General features: G+C 40.8%; 1 protein-coding gene across 2 annotated transcripts in view; it reads right to left on the bottom strand.

Annotated features, from left to right (window-relative positions):
* Positions 1–25,994, bottom strand: part of FSTL5 (follistatin like 5) — an 841,716-nt gene that overhangs the window by 135,101 nt on the left and 680,621 nt on the right. The gene's annotated exons all lie outside the window — the stretch shown is intronic.

The raw sequence follows: 25,994 nt of genomic DNA, 5'->3' as shown, positions 1-25,994 counted from the left end.
AAAAAGAACATTGGGGAACTGGAGAAAGTACAGAGAAGGGCAACCAAACTGATAAGAGGCATGGAGGAGCTTAGCTATGAGGAAAGATTAGAGGAACTGAATTTATTCTCTCTTGAGAAGAGGAGATTAAGGGGGATATGATCAACAAGTATAAATACATCAGTGGCTCATATAGTGAACTTGGTGTAGAGTTATTCACCCTTAGGTTATCATAGAGGACAAGGGGGCACTCTAAGAGCTGAAAATGTGAAATAGACACCCTCAAGAGTTGGTTCTGGCCAGCTTAGTGGATTGCTTTAAAAAAGGCCTGGATCCTTTCCTAGATACAAACAATATAACTGAATACTAACATTTACTGGTAAAGTTGATCCAGGAAGTATCTGAATGCCTCTCGGGGGATCAGGAAGGATTTTTTCCCCTGCAGGAGCAAATTGGATCATGCTTTGCTGGGGGGGTTGCCTTCTTCTGGATAAATTTTGGATATAAGATTTTTTTTTTGCTTGAACTGGATAGACTTTTGTCTTTTTTCAGCCAGACTATCTATAGAACTTTGATTGATTCATCTTCTGCACATTGTTCTAGAAGGTGTAGTCTTTGTCCATATGTTCAATGGCAAAATAGTTTTGCTCCAATGTTCTTTTTGGACAGTAATGGCTTTTTTTAACACCTCCCATACAGTTTAAATTGGTGCAATCTCTTTATGATTGTAGTTTGAACACCCTGTGATGAAATTTTGGGATTAATGGAGACCTCTTTTAGCATAAATCAGCTCCTGGGCTGAATTTGCTGGACCAGCCAGATCTAGAAATATTATTGGTCGTTTGAGATCTACGACACTTATAGGTTCTTTTTCTCACAGTGGAATTATTGATTTAACATCATTGGCAATCTTTTTAAATGCTTTAACCAACCCATCCATATCCACAACTTTTTTAAAGAGCTCTTTCGTGCTTGGCATGATGACACCATACACATCAATAGCAAAGAGAACACCAGACCCTAGATATCTGAGGTCCCACCTGCACAAGTGACATCTGCCTTGCTAATACTTATTATAACTGCTGTTTCTACTTGTATATATTAAATTAGACCTAAGCTGGCCATAAACTAGTAGACTTTTTTTTTTTGTCCCCGCCAAGAGACAGTGATTATTGCAAGCTGCTATAGCCACGGGAAATAATCACATGAATTTTGCAGGCTGGTTGTACCCAAGGTGTGCAACAATCAGTTTGGGTACAATTCACCTGCTCATAGATCATTCGGACCATCTATGGCCAGCTTTACTCATGTGTCTTCTTATCAGCTTTAATTGAATATTTGTATAACACTTCTCCCACCCTATCTGAGTAAAAATGTAGCACAACTTCCGAGGATGGCATTGATGAGGGTCATGCAAAATCCATTTCTTTCTAAAGTGCTATCTTCTGTTTAAGTGTTTTGCACTTTTAACATGATAATTTAACTAAGGTACAACAAAGACAGCAACTACACACAACAGTGCTTCACTGCAGACAATCTGCCAGTGTACTCCTATTTTTCCATCTAACTCTATTTCTCTCTCAGTCTACTTCCCACTCTCTTCACCCATTAAGATGCTCTCACTAACTTTCCTTCTCACAATAGTGCCCTCTCTTCTCAAACACGCAATCATTTACTGCTTGTCTCCACCCCACAGCCTATGCATATTACCATTTATCCTGCCTTCTTCCTATTCTTGCACTTATCACCCCCTGATCCATTATGCAATGTTATAACCTCAAAGAAATTGGGGCATATATCCTCAAATAAATCTCACCTCCCTCACCCTCCTGCTTCTCCTTGATTCTCGGGATATAGCCACTAACCCTGGCCTTCCACCATCTAATTCCCATTTCCAGAACTAGCACCTGCCTTCATCTGGCAGCAGCCTCAACACTCACTCATCAATTCTCTTCCTTCTAAGAACCAACCCTCTGTACTCATGTGTCCACTGAAATGTCCACTCGATCTGTAAAAAACGGGCCTCTTGTCTTCAGGAATTTGACTCTTCCTCTCCAGCTGCCCTTTACTGTGGTGGCCTCCACTGGACTAACCCACATCTATTGGATGAAAATGAAGTGGAGTTGGACTCCTCTTTTTCCCATAAAGCACATTTCAAGTTCTTTCTATACATCTCTCTCCGATTGTCTCTTTTAAATCTCACTGTATTTGTCTTTGTTCTATAAAACTCTGCCTTCCTAAGATACAATTCCTGCCTCTCTGCTGCTCAACAAACCTATGTCCTCATTCTAATTAACACACTTTCATCCAAAAATGGCATATAACACTATGTGCAGCTATATATCAACTGTGCAAATCAATCTCCAAACAAGAAACAGTACTAAATTATTATAGATAGTAAAGGTGGAAAAATATAAACATATATTTTGTGATAAAGTCTAATAAGCAAAGTCCAAATATATTAATAAGTTATTCAATGCTGTATTTTGACAGTGTTCAAATGAACAGTGATCCATCACCATCCAAAATGGACGCTCGCCTCACCATAAAACCCATAAATAATATAGACCATATGCTCACTCATTGAGAACATCAATGGATAACACTCATGGAGAAAATCCATGTGCTCACTCATCCATGGAAGTATGCTCATCATCCCTGGGAATGTTGGTCCCTTTAAGAGGTCACAGTAATCCACTTGGCCCAAAGGCAACGTATCTCAAAAAATTGTCATGGGCATTATCTTATTGCTGCATTGAGATTAGGCAACCATCCACTCATAAACCACAGAAAGTTATGGAGTTTAATATAGCTGTAACAGGCATCACACCAAATGGCTCATTGTGCCAAATGATGTTGACATCGTACAAAACTTCTTCTTCAATCATCAATGTGTTAACTTGAGCCTGGGAAGCTGGTGAAAGTTCAGTTCACTTGATGTTTAAATCCAAATGCTGGATTATTTCTCCATCTCCATCAACTGCTAGTAAAGCCTGCAGCAGCAGCAGACCCCTGGAAGTTGAGTGTGGAGGCTATGTTGGTTGAAGTGTTATTGCTGTATCCTTTTAAATGCGCATGAGATCCCTGAAAGCAAATATTGGCTGCAAGTCTTAGATGGTAGAGGCAGTGTATGAGGAGCTTTGATTTTTCACTTTTTCACCCAGTCCACTCGACTCTTTTCTACCCTTAAAAGCATAGCTCACCTTTACCAGAAAAACGGCCTATGCAGGTTTGATTGAAGGTAAATATTGCCCTTGCTATAGGTGTAGGCCAGTTACGTACCTCCCAAAGCACTACTGAAAAGCTCTCGTAGATATCATCATTGTGTCCTGGGACTTTGCTAAGAGACTCCCAGATATTACTGTTCATTCCCACCATCAAAAGATCAAGCTTTCAAAAGTTGACTAGAGCTACTGCACCAGGAAAGAGAATGTGAAGGGGTTTGAATCAGAGAAAGAGTTGGCTTGATAGTGGAAATTACCAGTAACAGCTGGGAGTCTCTTACAATGTCCTATGAATGAGCCCTAAGACTTTGCACACCATTTTGTTTCGATCCACTTGCAATGTATTTAGTCAATGTAAACTTTAAATCTAAAAAAGCTTAATATGGAAGCTACAGCAAGTAGGCCGTTCTGTGAAACTACATGGAGGTGGCACAAACATGTAGAGGATATACAGTTTTCGGGGTGAAAAAAGTTTGTATTAACATTAAATTTATTTTCAAAATTCAAGATACTGGATCCGAACCCTAAAAGCTTTCTTCTTTGCTTATCATACTGACATAATAGCTTTTATCTAATAAACCTTTTATTACCATGCTTGTTCTAAAACGTTATATAATTTAAAACAACTAGGACAATAAAGTCTATAGACATTACATCATTTCAGTTCATTGTCTCACTAACATCTGGTATATGACAGGTCCTAAGTTTCATTTGTTCTACAGATTAATACATCTTGGACTATGTATCAGTGTTGTGTAAGGAAGCAGCTGAGCAAGAAATTAAATGAATACAATTTGCATGAGCTCTAAGAGTTTTGTAATTACCTGTCAATCAATTTTAAGGAAATCTTAACCAAAATTTGTTTCAATGATGAATTATTCACTATTAAGAAAATATAAAAATACTGCACGTTTTAAAATGATCTTATTTGAACTTATGATGTGTGGTTTCCCTTCCACAAAGAACCTAGTTTTTGCCCCTTGAATTTATAGTGTATATATATATATATATATGTATACTGCTCCAAAAAAATTAAAGGAACACTTTGTAAACACATCAGATCTCAATGTGGAAAATATGTTGGATATCTATACTGATATGGACTGGGTAATGTGTTAGGAATGTAAGGATGCCCCATAGTTTTATGGAAATGAAAATTATCAACCTACAAAGGTTTGAATGCAAAGACACCACGAAAATCAAAAGGAAAAAAGGATGCAGCAGGCTAGTTCATTTTGTTGAAATTTCATTGCACTAACTCAAAATGTAAACTCAGTAGTTGGTATGGCCCCCATGTGCATGTATGCATGCCTGACAACAGCATCACTGAGCTCCTGGACAGTCTGAGGAGCAACCTGGTTGCATTGGCTGGGCCAAAACATGATATCCAAGAAGCGTTCTATTGGATTTAGGTCAGGCAAGCACGGGGGCCATTCAATGGTATCAATTCCTTCATCCTCCAGGAACTGCCTGCATACTCTCGCCACATGAGGCCAGGAATTGTCATGCACCAAGAGGAGCCCAGGACCCACTGCACCAGCGTAGGGTCTGACAATGGGTCCAAGGATTTCATCCCAATACCTAATGGCAGACAGGGTGCCATTGTCTAGCCTGTAGAGGTCTGTGTGTCCCTCCATGGATATGCCTCCCCAGACAATAAGTGACCCACCCCCAAAACGGTCATGCTGAATGATGTTACAGGCAGCATAACATTCTCCACAGCTTCTCCAGACCCTTTCACATCTGTCACATGTGCTCAGGGTGAACCTGCTCTCATCTGTAAAAAGCAAAGGGCGCCAGTGATGGACCTGCCAATTCTGATGTTCAATGGCAAATGCCAATTGAGCTCTCTGGTGCCAGGCAGTGAGCGCAGGGCCCACTAGAGAACGTTGGGCCCTCAGGCCACCCTCATGAAGTCTGTTTCTGATTGTTTGGCCAAAGACACTCAAACCAGTGACCTGCTGCAGGTCATTTTGTAGGACTCTTGCAGTGCTCATCCTGTTCCTCCTTGCACAAAGAAGAAAATACCGGTCCTGCTGATGGAATAAGGACCTTCTATGGTCCTGTCCAGCTCTCCTAGAGTAACTGCCTGTCTCCTGGAATCTCCTCCATGCTCTTGAGACTGTGCTGGGAGACACAGCAAACCTTCTGGCAATGGCACGTATTGATGTACCATTCTGGCGGAGTTGGACTGCCTGTGCAACCTTTGTAGGATCCTCATACTACCAGTAGTGACACTGACCCTAGCAAAATGAAAAACTAGTGAAAAACAAATCAGAAAAGTTGAGTAGGGGAAAAAATGCCAGTGGCCTGTAAAACCATTCCTGTTTTGGGGGTCATCTCATTGTTGCCCATCTAGTGCAGCTGTTGTTAATTTCATTAACACCAAAACTGATTAACACCCCCTTCTGCTACTTTACTGACCAGATCAATATCCCAGGAGTTTAATTGACTTGATGTTATACTCTGATTAAAAAGTGTTCCTTTCATATTTTTTGAGCAGTATATATATATATATATATATATATATATATATCTATATATATATATATTTTTATATATATATATATATATACATTTTTTTTTTTTAATGGTCAAATCACGTTTAAGGATTTCTAAAAAGAAAATTAGAACTAAAATACAAAAGAGGAACAGTGCATAGACAAATTAAACTATAAGTAAATAAGAGGTAAAGAGGTAAAAAAAAAAGGTAAAGCTTCACTTTGCAAAGAATACTCAATCACATGCAAGGAAAATAATAAAAACAGCATTTTTGCTTGCACAATATTATTTTACAGGACTTATATAGCACCCACAATTTACGCAGCGCTTTATAATAAAAGTGGACAGTACAATTACAGTTCAATTCAGAACAAATATGAGGGCCCTGCTCATGGAGTTTACAATCTAAAAGATTGGATGAGAGAAATTAGCAGAGCTTCCCTTCATTTTCAGAGCTTCCCCTTAGAGCTAAAGCAGCTGCACTTGGACTGCCCTTGCAAATGCACAGACTATTTGCCTTTAGTAAATCAACCATATTGTGTGTTAATCACAGTACATGTTAAAAGGTGTTCAGACTCCAAATGAGACAGCAGAACACTTGCATAAATCAAAGATATATGTACGCTAATCTGATGCAAAACGTAAATCACAAAGTATATCTAAACTCAAACTGTATGACATTTAATTTGCTAAACCACTAAGCACAGGGTCATTGATAAAAGGTTACCACCAGTCCTCCTGTATGGGGCCTGGGCCCCATCAATTTAACAGGGGGGCCCAAGTAGCTTTTTATTACATTACAATGTGCAGGCACTTTTCAATGCTTGACCAACTCCTAGACTGTCAAATAAATCAATAACATTTCCCTGGGCCTTATCATATCATCAGTGGGGCCCAGGAGGTGGTAGCAGAACAGGGACTCTTTTTTTTTAATATATAAATTTAGTAGCTTAGGCAGCCGGCGCCTCATTTGTGGATACTAAATTTAAAGTTCTGGTCCCCAGCCTTTTTATCTGGCGGGGTGATATGCAATATATTTCTGCCTGATGGCAAAGGGTGGGGCTGCACCAGGCAGTGATGAGAGAGATAGTGGTGGGCACAGTTTGTACAACTGTACAGTGTCTGTCATTCAGATGGCAGCATCAGGCTGTAGAGTGTTAGCAGCAGGCTGCAATGTGTCTTGACTGCATAGGCAACACCCTACCCAGGCACACATATACACTATATTGCCAAAAGTATTGGGATACCTGCCTTTACAAACACATGAACTTTAATGGCATCAAAGTCTAAGTCTGTAAGGTGCAATATTGAGTTGGCCCACCCTTTGAAGCTATAACAGCTTCAACTCTTTTGGGAAGGCTCTCCACAAGGTTTAGGAGTGTGTCTATAGGAATGTTTGACCATTCTTCCAGAAACGCATTTGTGAGGTCAGGTACTAATGTCAGACGAGAAGGCCTGGATCGCAGTCTCCGCTCTGATTCATCCCAAAGGTGTTCTGTCAAGTTGAGGTCAGGACTCTGTGCAGGCCAGTCAAGTTCCTTCACCCCAAACTCACTCATCCACATCTACTGGTGAAACTCAAAAAATTAGAATATCATTTATTTCAGTAATGCAATTTAAAAGGTGAAACTAATATATGAGATAGACTCATTACATGCAAAGCAAGATAGTTCAAGCCGTGATTTGTCATTATTGTGATGATTATGGCTTACAGCTCATCAAAACCCCAAATCCACAATCTCAGAAAATTGTTCAAAGTGTCCCACTTTAATCAGCTAATTAAGCCATAACACCTTTAAAGGGTTCCTGAGCCTTTAAATGGTCTCTCAGTCTGGTTCAGTAGGAATCACAATCATGGGAAAGACTGCTGACCTGACAGTTGTGCAGAAAATCATCATTGACACCCTTTATAAGGAGGGAAAGCTTCAAAAGGTAATTGCAAAAGAAGTTGGATGTTCCCAAAGTGCTGTATCAAAGCACATTAATAGAAAGTTATGTGGAAGGGAAAAGTGTGGAAGAAAAAGGTGCACAAGCAGCAGGGATGGCCACAGCCTAGAAAGGATTGTCAGGAAAAGGCTATTCAAAAGTGTTGGGGACTTTCACAAGGAGTGGACTGAGGCTGGAGTCAGTGATTCAAGAGCCACCACACACAGATGGATCCTGGACATGGGCTTCAAATGTCGTATTCCTCTTGTCAAGCCACTCCTGAACAACAAACAATGTCAGAAGCATCTTACCTGGGCTAAAAAAAAATAGACCTGGTCTGTTGCTCAGTGGTCCAAAGTCCTCTTTTCTGATGAGAGCAACTTTTGCATCTCATTTGGAAAGCAAGGACCCAGAGTATGGCGGAGGAATGGAGAGGCACACAGTGCCACAGGCTGATAGCTTCCATGCCATGCCGCATTGAGGCAGTAATTGCTGCAAAAGGGGCCCAAAGTACTGAGTACATATGCATGCTTATACTTTTCAGAGGTCTGATATTGTTCTATGTGTAATCCTTGTTTTATTGATTGCATGTAATATTCTAATTTTCTGAGATTGTGGATTTGGGGTTTTCATGAGCTGTAAGCCATAATCATCACAATTATGACAAATCACAGCTTGAAATATCTTGCTTTGCATGTAATGAGTCTATCTCATATATTAGTTTCACCTTTTAAGTTGCATTACTGAAATAAATGAACTTTTGCACAATCTTCTAATTTTTCGAGTTTCACCTGTATATGGACCTTGCTTTGTGCACTGGTGTGCAGTCTTGTTGGATAGGAAGAGGCCATCCCCAAGCTGTTCCCACAAAGTTGGGAGCATGAAATTGTCCAAAATGTCTTGGTATGCTGATGCCTTAAGAGTTCCCTTCACTGGAACTGAGGGTCCAAGCCCAGTCCCTGAAAAATAACCCCACACCATAATCCCCCCTCCGCTAAACTTTACACTTGGCACAATGCAGTCAGACAAGTACCGTTCTTATAACTGCCAAACCCCGACACGTCCATTGGATTGCCAGACAGAGAAGCATGATTCATCACTCCAGAGAACACGTCTCCACTGTTCTAGAGTCCAGTGGTGGTGTGCTTTACACCACTGCATCCAATGTTTTGCATTGTAGTTGGTAATGAAAAGCTTGGATGCAGTTACTTGGTCATGGAAACCTATTTCATGAATCTCTCTGCGCACTATTGTTGTGCTAATCTGAAAGCCACGTGAAGTTTGGAAGTGTTTAGCTATTGACTCTGCAGACAGTTGGCGACTTCTGCGTACTGTGCGCTTCAGCATCTGCTGACCTCCACTTTGTAATTTTTCGTGGCTGAGTTACTGTTGTTTCCAGTTGCTTCCACTTTGTTATAATACCACTAACAGTTGACCGTGAAATATTTAGGACATTTCACAAAAGGACTTATTGCACAGGTGGCAACCTATCAAGGTACCATGCTTGAATTCACTGAGCTCCTGAGAGCGACCCATTCTTTTACAAATGTTTTTAGAAGCAGTCTGCATGCCTAGGTGCTTGATTCTAAACACCCATGGCCATGGAGGTGATTGGAACACCTGAATCCAATTATTTGGAGGGGTGTCTCAATACGCTTGGCAATATGGTTCATGTTCTAATGTATACAGTATGTATACCTCTGCAAGTGCAACGCTCTGCAGCCATGGATGACACACACAGCCACACAGCACCTGCACTGTGTGGTCATCATCACATAATGGTGATTTTACATAAGCACAGTGATATACTTCCTTTTTGGCCTCATGCATTTTTACCACCCCCAACATCTATCTTATGCTGCAAAGACAGCGGCAGGGGGCAACCTATGCTGTTGCTGCAATGCTTTTTGAGTGGCAAAAAATATCACCACTGTTGTGCTCAGTTGGCTGTACTGCCCACTAAACATGACCAAACATGAGTGCAGGTTTTTTTAAGATCTCATTCACTTGCCTGTTTAGCTGTATCCACCTAATTCTAGCAACAAGAACCAGTGAATTCTTGGTCAGGGTAGTTTTTGCTAATGGTGAATTATAGGTGAATTTACTAAGTTGAAAATCTTCATTCAGTCTGTTGGGTTAATATTTATTTCAACAATCCATTGTCATGTAAAAAAACATATTCCATTTTTTTTCATCTGCACATGATTTAGCATTCAAAGTTTACACAACTACAATTTTTTGAATGAAGATTCTCAGCTTTGGGTAAATCACTACCTGTGCAATAAGCGTTAGCACAGCAACTTGTATTCTTCATCTGGGGTGTAACATGACAGGATAACCATGCAGAAGCACAATTGGGAAACAGCTATCACCTCATAAAAGAAAGTGCTTTAACAAGGACCATAGTGGCAAGATCACTAGCTATTTTTTTTATGAAAAATGCAGATTTGATACAATTACGAACATCATTGTAGAGGAGGCGTGTCCAGACCATAAGGCTGAGCGGCTGCAAACTCTGAGAGCTTCGCTCTTCCATGGATACCCCAAGGGCTATCTATAGCAGACAGAGCCGACACACATGACCAGAGGCTGGAGACAGTCGGGACACTCAAGGGCATTGTGCTCGGCAGGGATTCATCAGTATCTCTCCCCAGCCACCTTCTCCAGCAGCACACATGGCATGGCCAAGATGGCGCCCAGCCGCTCGGCTGCTCATACAGACCGAGTGCGGCTTGTACAAAAGGCTGACCTGAGCCCTTAGCAGAGCGCAGCGGATGGGCCAATGCCGTTATCCCCCATACCCACCCCACGACCTCTAAGGGAACCCTCCTTGCTGGGCTTGAAATCCCCCCAACGGTCAGGCCAGCAGCACTAGACCATGGACTCAGAACTCAGATCTATCCCCAGGGCCTTGCCTACCAGGAAGAACATAGAGGTCCTCCCCTCTAGAATGGACTTAGAAGCGATGGTGCTGAGGAATGAGGGTACTCTGCAGAAGGAGATATCGGAGGTCAGACAGGAGATTTCCCATGTAGATGCCAGGGTTACTTCCCTGGAAGAAGTGAGAGACTCTACTAAAACTTGCCTAAAGGCTTTGGAGGACTATGATGCCACCTCAAGCAGACATTTTATTACCATTCTTCTTCATCTGGAAGATGCTAAAAATTGTAGCCAGAGAAATAATATATACTTGAAAGGAATTCCAGAATCTACATCTGGTGCTGATCATTTGTAATACTATTCTGGTTAGGGCCCCCAACATAGCAAGGGGGTATTGATAGTGGGGGGAGACTTTAATTTTGCATACAATCCTCTTCTAGATGTTTCAGAGGGCTCTTCCCATCTTTCCTATGCTTATTTAAGGAGGCTGAAATCTGAACTCCACATCCTGCATCTAGTGGATACATGGTGCTTAGGCCATCCCAATGACCGTGACTATACTTTCTTCTCTCCCGTCCACCAGATTTACTCATGTTTTGGCTACTTTTTTCTTCTGCACGGTGAGCAGGCCAGGGTCTGCAGTACTTCTATAGACCCAATACTCCTTTCTAACCATGCCCCGATACATATGGAGCTAGATTTCTCCCTTCATGTACATAGACTTGCTTCTTGGAGACTAAATGAGGCATTGCTGAAAGACCCAGCCACCATGACCGAGGTATCCCAGGCTCTTACATCCTATTTCCAAGTGATTGATGTCCTGGACACAGGACCCTTGATCCTGTGGGAGGCCCACAAGTGCGCAATACGTGGGCTCTTCATCAAACATGGAGCCAGACTAAAAAAAGAAAGGACATTGCAGGCCGCATCCCTATTCGAACGAATTAAGCGTTTGGAAACGGTTCACAAACAATCCCTGGCCTTGTCTACACAAAGGGAATTGAGGCAGATGAGAGAACGACTAGACCAGTTAATACAGGTAACCATACAAGATAAACTCCGTAGATGCAGACGGTCATTTTATGAGTTTGGGAATAAGCCTAGCACCCTTTTGGTGAATGCCTTTCGGGGAACCCAATCAAAATAATGGTAACCCAAATAGCTACCCAGGGTAGAGACAAGGCTATGGATTCATCCACAATATCCTAAGCGTTTCAGCAATTTTATCATAACCTTTATAATCTCCATGACCACCCTCCCCAACACCTTGCACAACAGCAAGATCTAAAAGCCTCCTTCTTGGCAACTTCTGTATGCCTTCCCTACCCCTGCAAACTTGTGTGGAAATGAAGGGCCCTATAACCAGAGGAGGAGCTGGATATCACTATCGCCTCTACCAAAAAGAACAAAGCACCTGGTCCAGATGGCCTGACTTCATCTTATTACAAAACTTTCAGAGACACCCTCTCCCCTTAATTCCTGAGGGCATACAATGCACTTTTCGATGGTCTCACCCCCACCAGACATGTTGAGGGCACACATCACTGTAATCCCTAAACCGAATAAGGATCACACTCGCTGCTACAACTATAGACTGATTGTCCTTCTCAATGTTGATCTCAAATTATTCTCCAAGATCATAGAAAACAGGTTGCTTCCATATGTTCCTGAGCTCATACATGCTGACCAGGTGGGCTTTGTCCCTCAGAGAGAGGCAAGAGATAACACTACGAAGGTTGTTGACCTGATCCACTCTGCTTGTTCGATGGGCCAACCTCTCATGGAAAAAAAAACTCCAATATATTCTAAAAGCAGCGCTCAGATCTTCATGCAGCACAGGATCACGGATGCCATCACTCGCTAGGTGCAGCCCTCCAAAAATAGAGGAATCTTAGTACTAGCAAAAGGGAATAAAATAAGATGCACTCTCCTCGTGCATTACCGTAATACAAAGAAATTTATTGTGATAAAAATAAATGGATACTCACAAACCAATAGGTGATAAAAACAGAGAGAGAGAGCCACAACTGATGGTCTCAAGTAGCGGGAATCCTATAGTTGGAAGTGCTAATGCGTTTCAGGAGTCGAGCTCCCTTCCTCAGAGTTAAGATGATCTGCATGTGGATAGTCAATAAATATGGGACCAAATGGTAAGGGAGACCCTCCCTCATGCCCTCCAGGTGGGAAAATAGGGGTGGAGACTGCCAATTAAAGCCCATGAATGTGTATATGTATACTAGTATAAGTAATAACGCTCAAGGTGGTCTGATTCTCATCCCCATATGTGGTAGTAATGTTCTGTGTGAGACATATAATACATAATATAAGGTGGGACTTACTGTACCTCTGGGCAGTGCACAGAGAGAGGGAGGAAGGGCTGTAGACCGATCATGGTGGCGTCCTCTATGTGAATGAGGACGCTGTGGAATGGGTGTCCCTGAAAGATCTGGACAGTGGTGAAATGGTAATGTGCATGCACACTGCGCAGAGCGCCCAGAGCGCAAGCGCCAGGACTAACATTAGTCACCCTACGCTAAACGGAATTGAATCTTAGTAAGGGAGGAAGTGAGGCCCAGGGCTGGCAGCTAAGGGATATCAAGGGAAAAATGGGAGGGAGAGAAAGATAGATTAGGCAACACATATATGGTGTGCAACATGGATGAAATTGAGAGGGGATGAAATATTGAAAAAATATCATATATATATATATATATATATATATACACACACAATTTGAAAACATTTTTTTTTCTTTTTTTCTTTGAAAAAGTGTAAATGTGATAATGCTAATATTGAGAGGATGTCTCACTATTGGGAATGGGGAATAATGAAGGGAGTGGGGAGGAGCATCCCATGCCTATGGGCCAATGCATGACAATCTCAATAAATATTACCTAAAAATAAGAACTTAAAATATATATGCTAATGAACAAATGATATATTAATTGATAATAACAGTTAATTAAGAAGTAAAGTGGTGATACTCTGGACAGCATAAGCAAATACATCGGCATATGAAATGAGTAATAACAGTACTGAAGAACATATTGATGCTTGATTATTATATATAAAAAAACACAAATAAAAAAACATATATTATATTATCAATTAAAATGGTGTGGATAGGAAAATGGCAATTTGTGATGACAAACAGAAAACCTCCAAAGATGGGCCAATGCGATAATATGAATCTATTCTGAATGATTTTGGCACAAAAAAAAATATATATATGTAAATCAGGAAAGGAAAGCAGGAGATAAACACAGAGATACAAATGTACAAGATGGAACAAGTGACTTTGTCTCAGCCACGAGAGGAATCATAAGAGGCATCTACTAAGAGGTAAATGATAATAGTAATGATAACAATAATGATAATGATGATAGTGATAATGGTACAGGAGGCCCTGTAGGGGCCTATAGGTGTCAGCTGTGATGACAGTACTAATCCTGTGTCTGGACAAAAGACTACTTATATAAGGGACTGTACATCTAAGGCATCATTGAGAGCCTTTGGGACCAGAGAGCCCAGATGGTGAACCCAAAAGGATTCTCTTTTGCAGAGCTTGCAGAACTTTCTGTCTGTGTCAATGTCACCTTGTATAGCTTCTATGCCAAATAATTTGAGTCTCTTAGGGCTCTCATCATGTGCTTCATTAAAGTGACATGACGGTGCGTGTTTTTCGAACCCATGTAGTATGTTTCGCTTATGTTTGCCAAATCTGGTTCGAAGTGAGTGTGTGGTGCGACCCACATATAGGAGCCCACAGGGACAAACTAGACCGTAGATGACAAAATGTGTACCACTTTTCATGAACTGTTTGATCAAGTGGGCCTTGCCATCTACTCTGAAGAATTAGTTCTTTCTTTCTGTGACACATATATTCACATGCCCCACAGTTGGATACCCCGCATCTGTAGCTGCCCTTTTGATCAAACAAGGTGCTCCACTTGGTTGTGGGACGTTTGTTGGAAAGTTTTATTCTGCTGGGGGCTATTAAACTTTTCAGATCCCGTGGGTGACAGAAGATCACTTCCGGGTGTGGTAGAATATGTGCAGAAAGGTGCGGGTCTTGAGTTAAGATACTCCAATATTTCTTGAGGGTTTTCTTGATGTGGAAGGCTTTCTGGTTATACCTGGTGCAGAACACTAAACTGTGTTGGCTGGTGTAACCCCTGCAAGTCATGATGTTGGATGCAATAACAGGATCCCCCTCTGTAGTCGCCTGGCTGTGATATTCGGTTCTATATTTGTTATATGCCTCATCAAGTTTGTGTGCTGCATATCCTTTTTCCAAAAACTTTTGTTTCAGGATATGGCTTTGAGTGTCATAGTCCTCCACTAGAGTGCACATCCTCCTGCGCCTGCAGAATTGTCCCAGAGAAACATTATTGATCCATTTGGGATGATGGTAGCTCTTAGCGTGCAAGCAGAAATTACCTGCTTTGGGCTTAAAGTGGGTTTTAGACACAATATATGAGTCTGGTCCAACTCGAAGTTCCAAATCCAAAAATCGTGCACAACGTGTGTGAACCCAATGCCAAACAGATTGGATTGGCAGTACTGGATGAAATTGTTCAGCGTGCACAGGGGCCCATCCCAAATGATTAAAATAATGAGCATAGAGAACAGGTTTGCTCCAAAAGGGTTATAATTCCATATATGGTGTTGCTCCCAAAAACACATAAAGAGATTAGCATAACTGGGAGCAAACCTGGCTCCCATTGCTGTGCCCTTGATTTGTCTGTAAAATTGTCCCATGAACATGAAGTAATTGTGAGTGAGAGTGAACTCAATGCACTTGAGAAGAAAAGAGATCTGGGATGGATGTAGGGAGTTGTCCTTGAAAAGAAAATACTGCACTGCCAGCAACCCATAATCATGGGAAACACTGGGAATCACTACAGTGATGATACATCCAAGGAAACTCACCTATAATTGTCTTCCCATTGATATTTGGATAGGATCTCAATTATGTGACCTAAGTCTTTCATATAGGAAGGTAGCTGCATTACCAAATCCTGCAAAAAATAGTTGATGTATTTTCCAAGATTACTTGTGAGGCTATCTATTCCAGAAATAGTGGGTCTACCCAGAGGATGAATGGCATCCTTGTGAATTTTAGGGATGTGGTAGAAATGCGGTGTCATAGGATATGCCCTAAACAGGAATGACCACTCCTGCTTGGTTAACATTTTATCATGAACAGCCACAGCTAGCAAATCCTTAAGGGCCAATTTATATGAAGTGACAGGTTCTCCAAGAAGATGTTCATATGTGACATTGTCCCCCAGGAGTTGGGCTGCTTCTGCAATGTATGCTTCCTTGTCTAGGATAACAAGGCCCCCTCCTTTGTCCAAAGTTGTTGTTCAGTGACTCCAAGGATCTCCTGTCAGAGTGGGTCATGCTGGCACACTTGTCTGTTTTGGATTTCTGGCAAATAGTCTTGACTCTGCATAAACCACCTAGTAAAAGGAGGCTATATCATTCCCTTTTGCCCAATGAGGGTGGAACAATGATTTGGGCTTAAAGGGAGTATGTTACAGGCTACCTGTGTGCACATGCCCATAAGTGTCAGCAAGCCAGAGGCCTAATGGGTTAAGATCTCCCAAGCCTTCTAGTCCATCCCACCCCTCGACCCAAAGTTCCTCCAAAATAGCTAGGGTTTCATCTTCAGAATCACTGACAGAAACCACAGGATTATTTTCACAGGACTCTTGGCTTATTTCAGAATTGTTACCTTTGATAGATAAATATCTTTTAAGGGTGAGGTTTTGTGTGAATCTATTAAGATCTACAAACAATTAAAATAGATTAGGAAGACTTGGAGGTGCAAAATTCAGGCCCCTCCGTAATAGGCAGTATTCTGATTTGCTGAAAACTGCCTTGGAGAGGTTTACTATTTTAATAGTGTTATGTTGTTGAGTTACTTCTTTCTTCTTTTGGGACTTGACCCCACCTCTTCTTCCTCTACAGGTTCTACAGACTGTTTTCATCTGAGATGGTCTCCTGAGAGGGGTCCCTTCTTGGTCTCCTGAGGTGGGTCCCTTCTCTAATAAAGGCTAGGAGGTGCTAGGAAGAACCAAGGAGGTGGAAGGAAATGGTCTAGGCTCAGACCATGTATTAGGCCTAATGGGTGAAGTGTTTGCCTTCTCAGATGGAACTGATTCCACATATGTGGGTTCTCTTGGAAAACCCTCCGGTAAAGTGTAGGTTCTGGTGTGATGAACCTGAGTGAAAGAGGGATCTACTACCACATATGGGGATGAGAATTGGACCACCTTGAGTGTCATTACTTATACTAGTATACATATACACATACATGGGCTCCAATTGGCAGTCTCCACCCCTATTTTCTTGCATGGAGGGCATGGGGGAGGATCTCTCTTACCATTTGGTCCTATATTTATTGACCATCCACATGTACAGCATCTTAGCTCTGAGGAAGAGAGCTCGACCCCTGAAATGCGTTCAGGATTCTAGCTACTTGAGGACATCAATTGTGTCTCTCTCTCTGTTTTTATGACCTATTGGTTTGTGAGTATCCATTTGTTTTTATCACAATACATTTCTTTGTATCATGGTAATGCACGAGGAGAGTGCGCCCTCTTTTATTCTTTTTGGCCAACCTCTCATGTTATTGTCCACCGGTGCAGAGAAAGCCTTTGATCGAGTAGATTGGCAGTTCTTGTGGGCACATTGGGGCATGTGGGATTGGGTACTCATATGTTGTAAAAGATATCTGCGCTATACTCCCATCCTATGGCCGCATTGCTAATTAATGAAACCCGCTCAGATTATTTCCCGCAGTCTAATGGTACCCGACAGGGCTGCCCCCTCTCTTCTTTAATTTTTATCTTCACCCTTGAGCCTATGCTGTGTAAAGCCTTGCATCTCTCCAGGGTGGTGATGTGGTACACGTCTTCTAGATAAGATGTGGGCCCAAATTGAATAACAGTCAACACAGGTATCTCTTGCGGCCCTCCCCTGGATACAAGTGAAATATTATCATTGTCTTAAGAGTCATCCGACATTTCTAAAATAAGCAAGGTATACTAAAACTGCAGACTCCAGAAAAATCACTGATTCAGATGCCTGGATTTGCAAACACAACATTTTTCTTTATAATGCAGTATTGCATATGCCCGTCATTTATGGATCTGTAAATAGCTTTGGTTATTTATATTAATCATCATTTCTGATCTTTAAATGGACTCTGGCACTAAGCCAAACACTAGAAAATAAGAAAAGAAAAGGGGCACACAAGCCTTGTGCATTACCTCAATAAAAACTTTAATCGTAAAAAATAGTAGATGTATACTTACAAACGACAAATGTAAACAGGCATATCATGACCAACAATGGTCCATGGACTTAAAAGGTGCACAAGTCCCACATGTGAAAAGGATACTTGGAAATGTCCGATGTGTTTCGAGGAGCAATCTCCTCTTCATCAGAGCCTGCCTATCATTTGTGAGTATACAGCTACTATTTTTTTACAAGTAAAGTTTTTATTGAGGTAATACACAAAGCTTGTGCACCCCTTTTCGTTTCTTATTTTCTAGTGCCATATCGGGCTACCCAAGCCCTTAGGGGGCTATACAGTATTGCCGTATTGCTTCAAATGCTAAGGTTAAGGTCTATGAAGATTTTTCCACATATGCCATATCCGGTCCTTTGAGCGCAGGAGATTTTTCATTTTTTTTTCTACTAGTGACTAAGTCAAACACCCATGTGCTTAGACACCATGATCTGTTTCAACTGTTGCATGCTAAGTCTAAGGAGAAAGTCAAACTTTGGGTTTGATTTACTAAAACTCAAGAGTATAAAATCTGGTATAGCTCTGCACAGAAAACAATCAGCTTCCAGTTTTTTTGCCAAAGTTTAATTGAACAAGCTGAAGTTATAAGCTAATTGGCTGCCATGCACAGCTGCACCAGATTTTGCACTCTCCAGTTTTAGTAAATCAACAGTGGTACATGAGGTGTAAACTATGAACAGGATTTCCTCAATGCATAAGGGGGGGAAGGTGTAAAGTCCTTGACTGGGCCAAACTGACCATTTGAGCACTCTGGCACTGCGCTAGGGCCCAGGGTCAGTAGGAGGCCCCATGAGACGCCCCTGGTACATTTTTATTGGCTTTTTCATCTTTTTTTTGGGTGTGGGCGAGTACACAGGGGTCCCAGGATCCCCTATTGCCCGGGGGCCCCATGAGTTGTCAGTCCACCCCTGGTCCTTGATGGACCTTTTCCACTGCAGCTCACAGAAAACCAGAACCTATTAACTCTCTCAATTCTGGAAGTGCAGTGCTAGGCATCACTGCACAGAACATTTCTACAGGATCAAGCTGCCTACACTCTGTAGGACATAGAACTTACATCATTACAGTGATGAGACTGTAACTATAGGAGAAAGATAGGTTAAAAAAAATCATCAGTTTTAATCAGGCAATTACTGTTTCCAGTAAAGCATTATCACACAGGTGTTTTGCTATATGACAGATTTTGGGTGGTGTCCAAGTTGTTTCAGTGAATGTGAAACATATTTTCAGAGGTAATATGTAAAGTAATGTAGATTACACTAACCGATACATTATAGAGTTAGATAAATGTAATAACAGCCACACTTACAGTTTTGCTACAGTTTTAGTGTATAAAATATGTGAAGCTAACAGCACTTTTCCAAACTGATACAAATAAGGTAGCTCATTCATATGTACATTTGGAAGAAAGAATAAAAATATTACAAAGGAAAAATGAAAATGGTAATTGATTATAAAAGATAAAGCAGAACACCTTGGAACTAATTTCTAACAGCACTTGTGTGGAACTGCACTAAGTGGAAATGTATTCCTTAAAAAGGCAAGTTGGTCAGATATAGTACATGTGGAGGAGTCGGTAAAAAATAAATAATTTGGAAAAAAAAAGCTTTACAGAGAAATATATTTTCAAGTGGATCTTATAAATTGAAAGAGGTGCTTGAAGGATGTTCAGCTGAAGAAATTCCATAAGAAGGGAGAGATGAGTTTAAAAGGATTTAGGACATCAAAGACTATAAAGAAAAAGGGTACATAGATGAATCGTCTTTGGTGTGACAGTAGAAGAGTGAGTTTGGCTACATGGGATTATGTTTATGGAAGAATATGGTAGTGTATATTTTAATGAATGAAAGGTTGTTACACTGGCAAGCTGCCAGAGGATATCTGTAACATGAAAGCTATCCTACCTAGCAAGAAAAAATAATTGCCTTCAACAAAGTTAGTGATACCTTCAGGAATGAGATGATAACTGCAGGAAGTCTAAAGCAGCTCAATAATGGACCTTAATAGATTAAGCCTTAATCATCAAGGTATTTATAAACATTAAATGATTGCTACCTTGTTGTGCCAGTAGTTGATGGCATGACTAGAGAGTATTACAGACCTCAAATAAACAGTCAAAAAGAAATAATATAATATAAGCCATAATCATTATATGAATGTGTATGCTTGTATGCTTTTTTTGTGGGGAGATGGACTTTCAGAGGTCTGTTTTCTGAATGTTACAAAACACTGTGCATTAAAGTTTTTGTAAACAAAACTTTTTCAGTTTTGGATAAGGGCTAAAATTCTTGTTTATTTGTTAACTTTTCCTTTTTGTCACTACCATTCCCATAGATGCAATTTTTAAGTTGAGGGGGGAGAGGGTCTTTGAATGTGTCTTAACATTAAAATACATAAATCCTTACCAAATATGACTAGCTTGTTCACTGAACTGTGAACAGAATTTGTTCAGGTCAAACTCTTGTATATCCCAAACCTGAAGCTCATCCCTACCTGGTAACGATGTACACCACAGCAAAAAGAGAAAGTGAACATACCTAGTAAATACACAAACAGCATGTAAGGGACCGCCCGGCGGTACTACTAGCACTCCACTGAATAGGCGTCCCCAGCGCACGGAGTCTAAGTCCCAGGGTGCTTGTTCACCAGGGCCCCTGATGGTGGGGATGGACTTGGAGCTCCCTGAGACCAGGTCGTGACTACCGGGTGCGTCCGTCAGTGGTAGTAGTATGCGCAAGGGGCTCCCACGGGGAAGAGTCTGATGTGAGGAGGTCAGAAGACCCCACTGCACGGGATGGATGGATGGATGAGCAGGGTCAGACGGGCCGGGTCGGTAACAGAGAGGGCGGCAAGGTACAAGGCAGCGGGCATAGAATGGTCGGGTCACACGCCAGGTCAGCAACAGCAGGTCAAATCCAATAGGGGGCATTCAGGAGAGAGGTCAGGCAAAGCAAGGGTCAGAACAGGCGAAAACAGCAAGGTCAGGTACAATCCGGGTCAATAACTTACAGGGTACAGGTTCACAGGATTCAGAATGCAGGAAAGACCAGAAGGCACTGAATGACAGCTCAGGGTCGTTTAAATATCCCGCCCTGCGCTGCCATTGGTGCCCAGCGGGCGGCCGCGGCTTCTACTGCGCATGCGCGAACTCGAACGCCGCGGCCGGCCCGGAACCAGTGCTCGAGTCCCTGCGCCGGGCGGCATACTGCGCCTGCGCCGGGACCAACGCGGCGGGGATCGAGGGGATCCCTGACACAGCAGTAACAACTAAATCTAAGGTTCTAAACAGGGGCGGACTGACCATTTGGAAACTTGGGCACTGCCCGAGGGCCCGGGGTCAGTAGGGGGCCCCATGAGATGCCCCTGGTACCTTTTTAATAGGCTTTTTTTGAGTTTGGGCAAGGACACAGGGGCCCCATGATCCCCTATTGCCCGGGGGCCCCATGAGTTGTCAGTCCGCCCCTGGTTCTAAATATTTCCTAATCTATTCAAAACTAAAAATAAAGAAAAAGATTTGCATGTACATACACCTAAGTTAACATACTTTAACGTTTATGTATCACAACATGCAGATTGAAGCAAATTCTTGATATTTAATAACCTTTACTCCATATTATATTCACTTTCACTTTCCTGCTTCTGTCAGTTGCTAACACGCTACACACATTTACTGTGATGATATACAAACCACAAAGCTTTGTAACAATAATGTTATATATACACCGCGTTCCAAATTATTATGCAAATTATATTTAAGTGTCACAAAGATGCAATATTTTGTTTTTCAGTTTAACTCATGGATGGCATTGTGTGTCAGGGCTCTTTTGATCACTGAAAACAATCTCGGACACCTGTGATAATTAGATTGGCCGGTGAGCCCAATTTAAGGAAAAACTACTAAAGGAGGGTGTTCCACATTATTAAGCAGAGCATAACTTTCAAGCAATATGGGGAAGAAAAAGGATCTCTCTGCTGCCAAAAAGACTGAAATAGTTCAATGCCTTGGACGAGGTATGAAAACATTAGATATTTCACGAAAACTTAAGCGTGATCATCGCACTATTAAGAGATTTGTGGCTGATTCAGAGCACAGACGGGTTTGTGCACATAAAGGCACAATGAGGAAGATTTCTGCCAGATCCATGCATCGGATCAAGGGAGCAGCTACTAAAATACCATTACATAGCAGCAAACAGATATTTGAAGCTGCTGGTGCCTCTGGAGTCCCGCGGACATCAAGGTGTACAGTCCTCCAGAGTCTTGTAACTGTGCATAAACCTTCTATTCGGCCACCACTAACCAATGCTCACAAACAGAAACGGCTGCATTGGGCAGAAAAATATATGATTACTAATTTTCAAACAGTCCTGTTCACTGATGAGTGCCATGCAACACTGGATGATCCAGATGGATAGAGTAGTGGATGGTTGGTGGAGGGCCACCCTGTTCCAACAAGGCTGCGACGTCAGCAAGGCCGTGGTGGAGTCATGTTTTGGGCCAGAATCATGGGAACAGAGCGGGTTGGCCCTTTTAGAGCCCCCGAAGGTGTAAAGATGACCTCTGCAAAGTATATGGAGTTTATGACTGACCACTTTCTTCCCTGGTACAGAAGGAAGAACTATGCTTTCCGTAATAAAATCATCTTCATGCATGACAATGCACCATCTCATGCTGCAAAGAATACCTCTGCATCAATGGCTGCTATGGGGATAAAAGGAGAGAAAGTCATGGTGTGGCCTCCATCCTCCCCTGACCTCAATCCTATTGAGAACCTTTGGAGCATTCTCAAGCAAAAGATCTATGAGGGTGGGAGGCAGTTTACATCCAAACAGCTGGGAGGCTATTCTGACATCTTGCAAACAAATTCAAGCAGAAACTGTCCAAAAACTCACAAGTTCAATGGATGCAAGACTTGTGAAGCTGCTATCAAATAAGGGGTCCTATTTTAAAATGTAACGTGACCTGTTAAAATGTTTAAAAAGTTAAAATGTTGTGAAAAGTTTGATTGAAATAGCTTTTGATTTCAGTAAATATGCTGCAAACACATCAAGTGACAATTTTCAGTTCTTTACAACCTATAAAGTGTTTTGAAACTTACTGTGCGTAATAATTTGGAACAGTGCATTGTAAGTGTTTTATGTTTTAAAAAAATACTGTTATCATTAGGAGGTTTGTTCAATAAAATTTGAATTGTACTCTTAATAGTTGATAACATGAGAATTATGCTGACTGTTATTTACATCAATTATTTAGGTAAATGAGAAAAATATCATTTGCATAATAATTTGGAACACGGTTTTCTGCAGTAACAGATAGATTTTCATTTTTTTTTACCACTGGTAACACACATGTACTTATTGCAGATTGCTCCAATGAGCTATACTAACCCCTTTTCAGCACCATCTACTGTTGTGCATGTTCATTACTCAAGATATTATAAGAAGCATATCACATATGCTTCCTAAAATATCTTGAGTAATGAAGATATTATATAACATGTGTATATTCCATTGTGTGCATATGTCTTCAATATCAGTCTGTAAAAACACCTCAATGCGTTTCAACTTATACAGAGTCTTCATCAGGAGTAAAGAATATTTTACAGAAGCCAATGATGCATGTATAAAATAGAGATGACGTAAGTCCAAGGAAAAACCCACAAAGGCAAGCCTGATGCAATCCAAAAAAATTTGAACCCAAAAAAGTCCTGGTGTACACAAAGGGAAGCCTTAAATTTATGTCTGGAGAAAAAGCAATTCAATCTCCAAACATGGAAAGGTTTCTTCATAGTGAGAGCTGTGAAAATGTGCACTAGACTCCCTCTAGAGTTGGTTCTGGCCAGCTCAATGGATTGCTTTAAAAAGGCCTGGATTCTTTCTTGGATACTCAGAATATAACTGGATACTAACATTTATAGGTAAAATTGATCCAGGGAATATCCGACTGCCTCTTGGGGGATTAGGAAGGAATTTTTCCCCTGCAGGAGCAAATTGTGTCATGCTTTGCTGAGTTTTTTTTTGCCTTCCTCTGGATCAACTATGGTGTGTAGGATTATAACTTTTTTTTTTAATGGTTGAACTGGATGGACGTTTATCTTTTTTCAGCCAGACTAACTATGCAACTATGTAACTATGACAGAGCTGATAATTACACTCTGATATAGATGATTGGTGAAAATCAGAAGACAAGTGAGATCACCATATGATCTCAGCCTTAGACCAGAACAAGCAGCAAAGACCTTCTGTAATATATTATTTACTCCTGATAAAGAATCTGTATGAGATAAAATGCATTGAGGTGTTTTTTTGAATATACACATTAAATAAACCCTTTATGTTATCGATTGTATCCTCTTAAACTGTGATACAAAATTTAATCTTTTGTTAGTAAATAAAGTGACTATTTTATACTTCATTTATATGTGCCCACAATTATTATTGGAAGCAAGCGATTAAGGGGTTGTATTTAGTAACCAAGAGCTAAAATACACCGAGCAGTCACCTTGGCTTTTTGGTGCTGACAGTGAAATAATACAAAGCAAATTTTAACAAATGGGTGAAGAAGACTTTGATCATTGTAAACTGTTTTGTGGTACAACCATTCAGCCTTAGTTTAGTTCTGTTATTATTTGGTATGTATTTGGGAACTGCATTATATTTACTAATCTCTGCAAATATTGATGTTTTTTCACATTTGACTTCTAAACATTTTACACATTTGTCCAGGCATTCTGTTACAATTAAAGCTGTTACAATAACAATAGGTGCTATGTATGTGTCCCAGGTAGAAAGATCATATTAAATTCAAAAGCAGCAAGCAAATGAGCGCAAGGTAAAATAAAATAAGAGCAGCTAGCATAAAAGGTAAACCTCAAATCCTTCTCATAAATATATCAATAAAATATGCAGCACTATATGATGATGTAAATGGGTACAAACCATACAATAAAACAATTGAAATGATACAATTGTAAAATACACAATATGAGGCGATAAGGAGCGCCAAAAATGACAATAGCGTGATTAACGTCCAGGCATGACGTATAAAGTGCTCAAAGTGATGTGATAAATATCAAAAATAAGTCCAATAGTATCAGCCTTAAGGTGAAGATCCGTGATTCCAGTGATAATAAATGGATGTATATTGCACTTATTTTTGATATTTATCACATCACTTTGAGGACTTTATACGTCATGCCTGGACGTTAATCAAGTTATTGTCATTTTTGGCACTCCTTAGCGCCTCATATTGTGTATTTTACTATTTTATCATTTCAATTGTTTTATTGTATGGTTTGTACCCATTTACATCATCATATAGTGCTGCATATTGTATTGATAGAAAGATCATATTGTTTAGAGTTGGGGGCCCACGTTGCTGAAATGTGGCAACATTGTGGGGTCTTGTAGTACCTGTGTCTGAAAATCAATCCCTGTGTCCCAGTGAAGACTCCTAGATTCTAGGCTGTATCCAGGACTTTGATCTCTCTGCAAGTCTAAATTGACCCTAAAACCTGACAGCATTAAGTGCTATATCTGTCACTTGAATTATACCTATACCTTTTATGCAGTTATACTTGTATGAGAGCACCCGCTGCCCTCAGACTCCTTTTCCCAATCTTAAACCAATATCACCCAGGTGATTTTTAAAAATCTTTGAGACCAGGTCTCTGTATGCTTTCTGTAATCCCTGAGCAGTATCAATAATTATTATTAGTATTATACAACAGAAGTTATATAGAGCTGACAATTTGCACAGCACTTTACAAAATGGAGGGGCACAGTACAATTACAATACAATTCAATACAGGAGAGATCAAAAGGCCATCATAGTTAAAGCTTCCAATCTAAAAGGGAGGGCCAAGCTATTTAAAATGCAAAAACTGCAAGGGATGAGCTAATGAAGAATGTAAAAGTACAGTTTATTAGTTGCAAGCAGACCCCCAATCCACAATCAAATTTTTATACTGTATGTGCAGCTTGACTGCATTACATTATTAAATGCAGAAGGTTCAACTGGGCTTTAAAGGCTTCTGTAAAAAAAAAAAAAAATCCATAGCACGCATACATACATTTTATATGTCACCTCTCAATAGGCTTTGGGCATATGGGCTCTTTGACCTGCTGCTTGACTTCGTGAGTTCATCTTATTAGGGTTTTTTA

The sequence above is a fragment of the Staurois parvus genome, unplaced genomic scaffold (genome assembly GCF_062004578.1).
Source record: "Staurois parvus isolate SC_StPar_1 unplaced genomic scaffold, SC_StPar_1.0 ptg000090l, whole genome shotgun sequence".
In the NCBI taxonomy this organism is placed as follows: Eukaryota; Metazoa; Chordata; class Amphibia; order Anura; family Ranidae; genus Staurois; species Staurois parvus.
This window is presented reverse-complemented; position numbering and strand designations above follow the sequence as displayed.